The sequence below is a fragment of the Poecile atricapillus genome, chromosome 12 (genome assembly GCF_030490865.1).
Source record: "Poecile atricapillus isolate bPoeAtr1 chromosome 12, bPoeAtr1.hap1, whole genome shotgun sequence".
NCBI classification, from domain to species: Eukaryota; Metazoa; Chordata; class Aves; order Passeriformes; family Paridae; genus Poecile; species Poecile atricapillus.
In genome coordinates this window covers 19176466-19186172 of record NC_081260.1, presented here as the reverse complement: position 1 = coordinate 19186172, position 9707 = coordinate 19176466, and the positions used below count along the sequence as shown (strand labels likewise).

At 49.3% G+C, this 9707-nt stretch overlaps 1 long non-coding RNA gene across 1 annotated transcript; it reads right to left on the bottom strand.

Moving 5' to 3' along the window:
- Nucleotides 1–1078: 1078 nt before the first annotated feature.
- Nucleotides 1079–9142, bottom strand: LOC131583790 (uncharacterized). Its single transcript, XR_009278595.1, has 3 exons — nucleotides 9029–9142; nucleotides 2978–3107; nucleotides 1079–2337 (listed from the first exon to the last, which is right to left on the bottom strand). It is a non-coding gene; the product is annotated as an uncharacterized LOC131583790 (long non-coding RNA).
- Between the last annotated feature and the right edge of the window lie 565 nt (nucleotides 9143–9707).

The following is a 9707-nucleotide window of genomic DNA, read 5'->3' as shown; positions in this document are numbered from 1 at the left end:
CACTATTTCTTTGTGCCAGAGGCAGTTTGGTGAGCCCAGATGGTGAGAGAGGAGTTAATTCTCCAGCTCTGGGTTTTGTGTGCCCGTAACAGGGTACAGGGGCTCTTTGCAGGAGCTCTGCAGGGATTCCTGAGCCTCCTTTGGGGAATCCTGGGCACCTCACGTGAGCAGGTTCCTCAGCAGCTTCCTCACCCAGCAACATGTCCAGGCAGGCTCCAGTGAATTATCCTGGGAGTGATGTGGAGAGGCCAGAAAAACAAGATATTAACCTAAATTTATCAAGGTACAAATGCATGGAAGGTCTGCCAGGCCCTGGGGGACACCTGTGCTGCCACTGCCTCCCTCTGCCACAGCCCTTGGGGACAAGGAGCCTCTTCCAGTCAGGTCACCACTGCCAAAAGGCCATCACAGTCCCCAGTGTTCCTGAAAAACCAGCTGAGGCCAGCCTGCTCCTCAGCACGTACCCACATCTCCATGAAAACTCCCTGAGAACGGCGCTGGAGCCGCCTTCCGAACTGAACTCTGCTTTTCTTCTCTTGTTTGCCTTTGTATTTTTAAGTTGGAAATTGCTCTTCTGGTTATGCCTCAGAGCTGCTGGGAAGCTCCTAGAATTAGTGTGGCAATTTTCTCAGTCCTTTGTTGAAAAGGGAGAGTCCACACAAAAAAAAATGCACTGGCATTCCAGCTGCATAAATAGTGTAAATTGCTGTCAAGCAAAAAGGCAATTTAGCTAAAAGAAACCCCAAACAAACAACCCCCTCCACACACACTTCTGTGTCCCCGTTAGAGCTGCAGGTTTCCATTCTGTAGATCTCCCAGCCATCTGCTTGGCCCTTGAAAGAGTCCTTGAGAAACCGAAAAATGAAAAGCACTTACTTTCTGAAAACTAATCTTGGCTTCCCGGTGCCTGGCTTTCAGGGGACTTCCACTCAAGGCTTGATTTCTGTAAGTGCAGATACTCAGTATGTCCTGAACAATTAGATGCCTTTGAGGATGTTGAAAGCTAGACATAAAAAAAACCCAAATCAATCTGGAGTCTTGTTTGACAACTGACACTGTTTCTAATGCAAAAAAAGAAAAAAAAAAAAATAAAGAAAAATAAATCCAACCACCAAATAAAATAATGATAAACCCCAGAAAGCTCAAAACTCAAAAGAAAATCTACCAAATGGACCCTTGACTCTTTAGGTTTTAAAGCATACGTTTTTTCTATCAACTTTTCTTTAGCTTGCCTAGAAAAAAAAAAATAGAGAGGTGCAGATCCATCTTTTTTCTTCCCTGCTGAGGAAGATGCCCTTTTCCAGAAGCCAAAGGCCCCTGGCTGGTGCAGCACAGCCGGGGACCCTCAGGAGCTTCACTGAGGGCTGCTAATGGATTTCTCCTGGACCCTGGTGCCTGCAAATCCTTCCTCCTCGCCAAAAATGTGGGAAGAGATGGGCTGACAGCGTTACCCAGACCCCAGAGGTTCTGTGGGGCTCTCTGGGCAGGGAAGGAGTTCTGGCATGAGGAATCTGCAGGTAATTCTGTTATCATTTGTTCCCAAGCTCTCGCAGAAGCCTGTCCTGGCCACAGGAAGGATCACGAGCAGCCGCCGCCTCCAAGCACGGGGTACTCACGGGAGAAATAGAAATAGAAATAAAAGAGCAAGGAAAGGGGCAGTTTTGCCTCGTCAGCTAACGATCCTTGACTCTCCCACGTTGTGTTTTGGTAGCAAAGAGAAGGAGGTCACAGATGACAGTGCCAGGTGTGAGGGGTTTTTGTGAAAGCTGCCGGTGGGGTTTGTTGGACTGAGGCTCAGCACAGGCCGCGAGGGCCGGGCCCGGGGTCAGGCCGGCCTGCTGCCCCGGTGTCACCGTGCTCGGCAGTGCCACACGATCCCGGCGGGGAACACATTCCAGAGCCGGCTCCCAGCTGCTTTCACCTCTGCCCTGTGGCCAGGCTTTGTGTGCAGCGTGGGCAGGGAGCTTTTCAGCTCATCACCCAGGCCAGCGCCGAGCCCAGCGCTGAGGGCTTCCCGTCCGGCGGGAGCAGAGCTGCAATCCTCATCTCCTATTGTCCCGCTGATTGTTTGGGCTCTGGAAGAGTCTTCCTTTTTGAGGTTATTTCTCTTTTCTTTATTATTTTTTTTTTAATCTTCCACCCCCCCACCCTTTTCTTCTCATTTTCAAGCGGCACCAGGAGGGCAGAAGAGAAGAGGCTGCTCAAAGACGTTTTCAGCTTGCTTTCCCTCCGGAGATCCTCGCTCACGGCACAAGAAACGAGTTCCTCTGACAGGAAAAAGCCCCTCCACCATCACAAGGCAGCTTTCCCTCTTCAGCTGCTGGATTGCAGCACCGGCTGGGGAGGGCAGAAGATGGAGAGACAAAGGAGGGCTGAGGGAGGATGTGGTGTGATCCAGAGGAATGCAGGGGAAGGGATTTAGCGTGATGGTGATGGCTGTGTGATTAGAGGTGACAGGAACAATAGTGCATGGCTGTGTCTACACCGCTTGTTAGAACACGCTGGCCTCTCAGGAAAGGGGGAACACAATACTTTAAAATTAAAGTGGATGGGACTGCGAAATGGAGGGAAGAGAAAAGGAAATAAAACATAAGGGCTTTCAAACTGTTGGGTGAGCCGGTGTGTTTCTTCCAGCCACAGCAAAGCACGACTGGCTCTGGGAAGGAGGGGCTGATGAAGATTTAAGCCATCCCTGCACATGTCCAGCTGTGGGTGACCGGGGAGCTCGGATACTTTGGAGAGGAGAGAGCTCCAGCCCAGCCCACGCTGCTGCCCAGCACCTACTGCACCGAACAGCTGCTGAAATCCCCTGCCCACCCTCCTGCCCAGCACGGGCTGAGCTCTGACAGACGGTACCCAGGCCCTGGGTGTCTCGGGGAACATCCCTGGCAGCTCCAGTGTGAATAAACACAGCCCACAGCACCCTGCATGCAGACTGACACAGCAGGCACAACAAAAAGACCCCAACACCACTCACCCATGTGCCCAGCTTCAGGAAAATTCATGTACAATACAGCTGGAAGAGCTGCTCTTACCCACCACAGCAGATCCATGTTTCTGTGCTGATCCAGCTCTGGTGATGGTTAACACCCACGCCTTTCTGTCACCTGGAAAGTAAAGACAACTTTTCTTATGGCTTAGTGTTTTTCTCTTTTCCAAAGCTTTGGCTGTGACTGATGAAGCTGCCTGACATTGTCAGAACTTACTTGAACTAATGAACAATGGAAATGCCTTTATTTGTGCTAGTGCCAGATCCATCCCACTCACAGCCCCAGGTGTGCTCTTTGCTGGGAGCCTGTGATATACTACCTGAACCCCTACTCACCATTCTTCATGTTGATTATTTACCATTTTCTGCCTTTTATCTATTCTATGAACATTTTGCCCTAATTGCTCAGCTATTTGTTGATTATCCTGCAGTCATTTGTCAGATCCTTTCATTCATTAATCTGTGAGACCCTTCAGTTGCTATTCATCTGATAATGAAGTTTTTAACCACCAGCTCTCTCAGAGTCACATCTTGCTTCATGTCAAGGTCTCGAAAGGAATAGAATCATGGCTGACCGTAGCTGTTTGTGGAGTCATTTAGATGGGAACACCACATCCTACTTTTTGCCATTCACCTCTGCTAATTTCCTTAAAGCTTCCTTTAGAAGCTAAATTCTTCACATCCTGAGGTTTGTGGGCATTCTGCTCTGTGCACTTGCTGCTTTGTAACTAGATGGGCAAAAAACTTGTTCAGCAAAATGAAATCCTTCCTGCTCGTTTGCTCAGCCGGTGGGGATGCACACCTGACAATGCCTGTGGGACTGGTGCCACGTGGAGCGAGCGAGGTGAGCCCTGCCCCGCTGCCTCCCGCTCCTCTCTGCACGCACTGGAGCACATCTTGTGCCAGCCTCGCTCTGCACCAGCCCCAGCCACCTGTAAAGCACATTTCTGCTTTATGTGGATGCATTCTGACAGAGGCAATTAAAGCTGCACAGGCCAGTGCACATCAGGAGGCTGCAATATCTGACTCGTGTTCAGCACCCTGCACCACTGGAGCGCAGAGCTGCTGGAGCCTCGTGTCCTGTTCCAGCTCTCACTCTCCCAGCCACCCACATCACACCACATCAGGGGCTGTGCTGCCAGCCCACAGCTCGATAGGCACCATCCTGTGCTGTATTGAACACATTGTATTTCAAGGAAGCATGACTAGGGTGTTGTGCCGTTGGCCTCCCTCCAACAAGATAATCCAATTTTTCTGATTTCCAGACTAAATATACTCATTCTTTTTGACAAGGAGTTGTGGTGTCAATAAGATTTGAGATGCACAGACAATAGCCTGGAACATGGTATCTTTCTTTTTGTGCCAAACTGGCACTTTTTTCCCTGGCTGACAGAGGCAAACCATGCATGGGGAGGCTTCCTGGGTCCAGACAGCCCAGCACTGCAGCTCGGGCTGGGCTCCTCCAGCTTTCCTGAGCTGCCTGCTTTCCTGCACCCTGCTCCCATTGCCTGGTTTGCTCTAAAAGCTTAGCTGGAGGATGACTCACTCCAGTGAACATCAGAATAAAATCCTGCATACAATTAAATGTGCCGTACAGTGCTCTTAGCTAGGCAGAGCAGTGGGGCTGGGCAGCTTTGGAATTAATTCCACACTCTGTTTATCAGGAGCCTGGCCTTCCATACCTCGTATTGCTCCTAAATATTTTACTTCTTGTTGCACTAATTGAACCTTTTGTCTGTTGACTTTCAATCCTTCCTCCTGGATGGCAGCCAAATCTTCTGCTCTGCTGACACTCTTGCTCTCCAGAATCTACCCAGTTCAGGTGTGAGCCACATCTGATGTCACACACTTCCTGAACCTGCAGGCTAATTTCTCCCACATTTGGGTGATGTATATGTGACAGATCACAGGAGCTCGTGAAATCCTTGAGGAAATCAAGTGAAATAATATTTTTTTCTCCTCTTGAACTGTAAACTCCAAACTTTTACCAACATTTTTCTACTAAAGAGATAAAGAAAATTGTATTTGCTAGATCTATGGCCAAAACCCACTTAGCTCCTTGTACTGCTGCAGCCGTAATTTCTGGCATTTTAACAAGGAGAGGTGATGTTTGCAGAGTTACAGCATTTAATGCTCTGAAATCCGCAGTCAGATGCATCTTTCTATTTCCCTTTAATGCCAGCCCCACAGGGGAATTACACACACTGGGTCATTGCACTGGCATTCCTTGATCCACCAGGCTTTCTGGGCTCGCTTGGCTACTTACAGCGTTTCTGCAGTCTTGGATCAAGCCCTGCTATTAAAGCAAAGGCATTAATCTTCCCATACTCCAACTTATCTCAAGCTTATACTTGCAGAAAGGTAACTGACCCTCATCCTGAGCTCTTCTCACTATTTCAGGAGCCTTTACAGGAAAACATCATTTTCTAGGTAAGGTAATTACGAGTCTTTCTATTTCTGTATTATCCTTGCACAGTTAGTCAGATCTAAACTCACCTATTTTGTTTAAGAAACAGGCTGCTGAAAAGCCCATTTTTTATCCTGAACATGATGCTGAATACAAAAAGCCTGAGGCACACTCTCCAGTAAGCATTTTGAATTGTGGGTGTGGGAGCTGAGACCCTCCTGCACCAGAGGAGACCCCTGTACTCTTGTGCCTGTTGGGACACCTCCTGAGCATCCTCACTCCTGCACAATACTGATTTCAGTCGTCACTGAGGCACCGGAATTTAATAAAAGTTTGGGCTCCCAGTAGCTTGTTTTTCATTGCTGTTGTACAGTTCTGCCAATTTATGCATTAAGACACTAATGGATTTTATATTCCATCTAGCCAGATCTTCTCCCAGGCTCTAGTTCCCTCCAAACCCTATTTCATGTCTACTTCAAATGCCATTTCCAAGATTTATCCAGTCCAGACAGGATACCCTCTGCCTTGCTGCGGGCAGAGAGCCACAAACTGCAGGACAGTCAAGGGCCCTCTCCTCCTTCACAGGTTTTGGTTTGTCCTCTGGAGCCTCATCCATGAAAGCAATTATTTCTGGTGCCAATTGCTTTGTCTAAGAACCTCTAAATTCCTTTTCTCTCCAGAGAATCCTCCCAGTCCTCCTGGCACATCCTTCCACCCCTGCCCCAGTTTATGTTAGCAGCATTCCCAGGTCCCACAGTCATGCCTAACATCGAGCAAATTCTGAATCCCAGGTCATTATCCCACAGCAACAGTGCAGCAGATACACCAGGAGCCATTTTCTAGCAATGTTAGTGGTTTTTTCATTTTTCTTTTTTCAGTTTAGGCTCAAAACCAGCCTTCACTGGTAACCAACTCAATTAGCTGAGTCTCTCAGTGGTCTCTCTGTCCCACTGGCCCCTGTCTCCCTGAACTAACAGCTTTCTTTACCAGGGGGATCCCCCTTGCCTGTGTCCTCACCATGCAGAGGAGCACAGGGCTGCAGGATGTGTTCTGGACCATCCCAAACATCTCCATCCCAGTCACCAGGGACACTCCTCCAGTTTTTACTGCAGTCAATATATCCAGTTTAGCTGGCAGCTTCTGTTTATTTTTCTCACTTGCCTCCTCACTGGAGTCTCAGAATTCAAGTGTTCTTGCTCACTCTATGTGGCAATGATTTGATTTCTGCTCCTGCCTGCTCAGCCTCTCACAGCCTCGCTCTCCTGGACCTGACTGCTGGGTTACCACCAATCTGCCACAGGTGAAGCACAGCCTGTGATGCTTTCAGACACCCCCTTCCCTGCCAGCAGAGCAGAATAAAAATGCCTTGGCTAGTATCTCTTCTCCTAAAGGAAACAAGGAGCTGATAAGTGCTAGTGCTGGCCCTGCACCAGACCATTTTGGGGCATTTAAATGTGCATAAAGACACCCAAATGGCAAAATCAAAACCAAGCCTGCCTGTGGTGAGTCCTTTTCAGATCCCTGGATGGTAGGTGGCATCTTCTGGCTGCTGAGGAGGATTGTTCATGCTCTGTTGGGTTTCTCCTTATATTGCCTGCTTTCAAAGGCAAGCACTCCTGCCAGTCCAAGCCCATTTTTTCCAGGGCTGCCTTTGCAATACAATGATGTCACAATGTACAAATGTCCAGTGAAATGATCATTCTGTGAAACAGATCCCACCACTTTCCCAGCCTGCTCGCTCCAGATCTACCCAGTAACCGAGCTGGCAGGAGGCTGTGTGACTGAACACTCACAAAGAGCTGCAGGGTCACCCCCTGTGCCATGACCCTTCTCAGGACGATGTCCTCACCTTAACCCTTCCTTGCCCACACAAGCTGCACAGCTCCTTCCCAGCCCTGCTGTTGACCCTGCGGAGCACACGGAGAACAGATCTTCCTGCCCTTCCAGGATCACGCTGCCCAGCCCTGTCTGTCAGCCAGGGGCTGCTGCCTGAAGGATGGTGCAGAGGAGCTGCTGCCCACGAGGGTTTGCCCTCCCCTGGTGTCCCTTTTGCAGTTTGGGGTTCCTGATGGCACTGCTCCCTCCATGAACCTGCCCGGGGAGGCCGTGATCCCCCTTGCTGCGCTGTGGCAGCGATGCCGCGTGCACAGTGAAGGACTCTGTGATTTGTGGTGCTATAAAAGCTGAAAACCTCCATCATTGCCTTTTATATATAATTGAAAACACAATAATTGACTGCAGTGTCAACTGAAGAAGGCAGCAGCCCCTTGGAAGCACACTCAGGCGTCCGCGCGCACGCCGCCGCCAGCCAGCCGCTGCTGCGTGACTCGTCTTAATAGAAGGCTTAAAATAAATCAGAATTATTTCCAGATTAGAGGGGAAAAAATCCTGTGAAGATGTTTCAGTCAAGCACAAAAAACACAAAGAGAGCAGTCTCTTTGCCAGTCAGCACAGCATTTGCTTTCCTTTGGTCCTTCGCTCTCCTGATCTCCTCCTGCTCTCACAAACAAACTGGCTTCATTTTTTTCTGTCTGAGGCAGGTGAACACACGAGATTGTAAAGCTGCTGCAGCCACCCTGGTGTGTCTGTGAGCAAGCTGTGTGTCTCCCAGACTTTCCCTCTTAATTTTGTCTCAGCCAAACTCACCAAATCAACGTGGTTCCTTTCAGAGGACACCCAGCTACAGCCACAGTGCCCAGGACAGTGAACTCTGCTCCAGCTGCATCACCTGGCCAGATCCCAGCCCTCCAGAGCCCTGGAGCCCACGTCACATGAGAGAGGTCACAGCAGGGCTCAGGAGCACCTGGAGTGCTGCTTGCACCTCTGCCAGCTCAGGGCTCCATCACACGGAGCTGCTGCTGTTCCAGAGCGCTGGGAGAAGGTTCTCTCCTCTCCAGAGGGGTGGGACTGCCAGGCAATTCCCTGATTTCAGCACTCAAGCACAGGGGGATCCTGCACGACTTCCTTGGTGCTGCTGCTGGAGGACAAAGCCCGCAGATCTGCTGTGGGGGAGCACAGGAGGAGATGGGAAAGGGGAGGGAGGAAGGACAGAGGCTGAAAGAAAAGCAAAAACCCCTCCCAGAATGGCAGCAGCACCCTCCAATTCAGCCTTTTGCATTAGGAGAATATTGCAGTTTTGACTGCTCAAGTGTGTTGTTTTGTTTACCCCGGGGACTTTTAGGGCAAATTATAGAAACAAGTCAGTTTACTTCACTCTCATTTTTAGGCAGTTTCACTTTCAGCTTCTTCTGCACAAACAACATGCTACAATTTGGGGGCTGCAAAGGCTGCAGGGAAATATTGATTTCCTCACAATAACACTAAAACAGTTCGACCCAACATTTTCTGAAGGCTTTTACAAAACATACATTTTGAGGGACAAGCTTGGCTTGACAGACTTCTTTTAAAGAGAGCTGCCTTTCTTGCAGCCACCTTAGAACCCATATTTACTACTTTATATTACAAAAAGACAATTGTGGATGCAAGAAATTTCTCAGGTAAACCCCTGTAAAGTTTCAGGTTATCTGGCTACGTGAAAACCTGCATTGTAACGCAAGAGAAATTCCAATTATTCAGCTAATTAAAAAAGACTTAATTATAATATGGAATAATTAATTTCTTTTGATACTTACAACTCAGACACTCCCTTGTATACCTCAGGGGCCCAGAAGTTTTAGCGAATGCAACAATGGGAATTGCTTCTCAGAACAGCCAGCTTTCTCTGAGGCTTCTCTGAGCCTGCCACTGGTTCTGTATATGAGAGTAGGGACTGATGGCCAATATTATAGCTGGAGATCCCTGAGCCAGCAGATCTCAAATGCAGAAGGTCAGATGCCACCTCAACTATCAAAAGCATTCCAAAAAAAGACACCAAAGTTCCTCTAAGTGCGGCACTGCTCCTGCACTCCTGGCCTGTGTGAAGTGCAGCTCGTCTCATCTCGCCATCACAGCCCCCCCAGGAGTGCCACTGGACTAGGAACTGCAGTCTCTCTTCAAACCCTCTGCCCCACGGGTTCAGCACACACCTCCAGCCCCTCCTGCCCCCAGAGCTGCTCCTCTGCCATCCCTGCAGCTCCAGCCTGAGCTCTCCAGAGCTGCAGGGCAGGTGATCACAGCTCAGCCCCAGAGAGGAGGGGCTCAGGTGGGCAAGGTCAGGAGATGCCGAGATGCAAAGGAGGCTGATGCCTCCACTCAGAGCCACCACAATGACCTTTTCCTCATTTTGTGCCATTTGCCTCAACTTCAGAGCCCCCCAGTTTAATTTCCTCCCCAGTTTAATTGGAGGAAACAGTTCTTAGCTTCTGTCCTCCC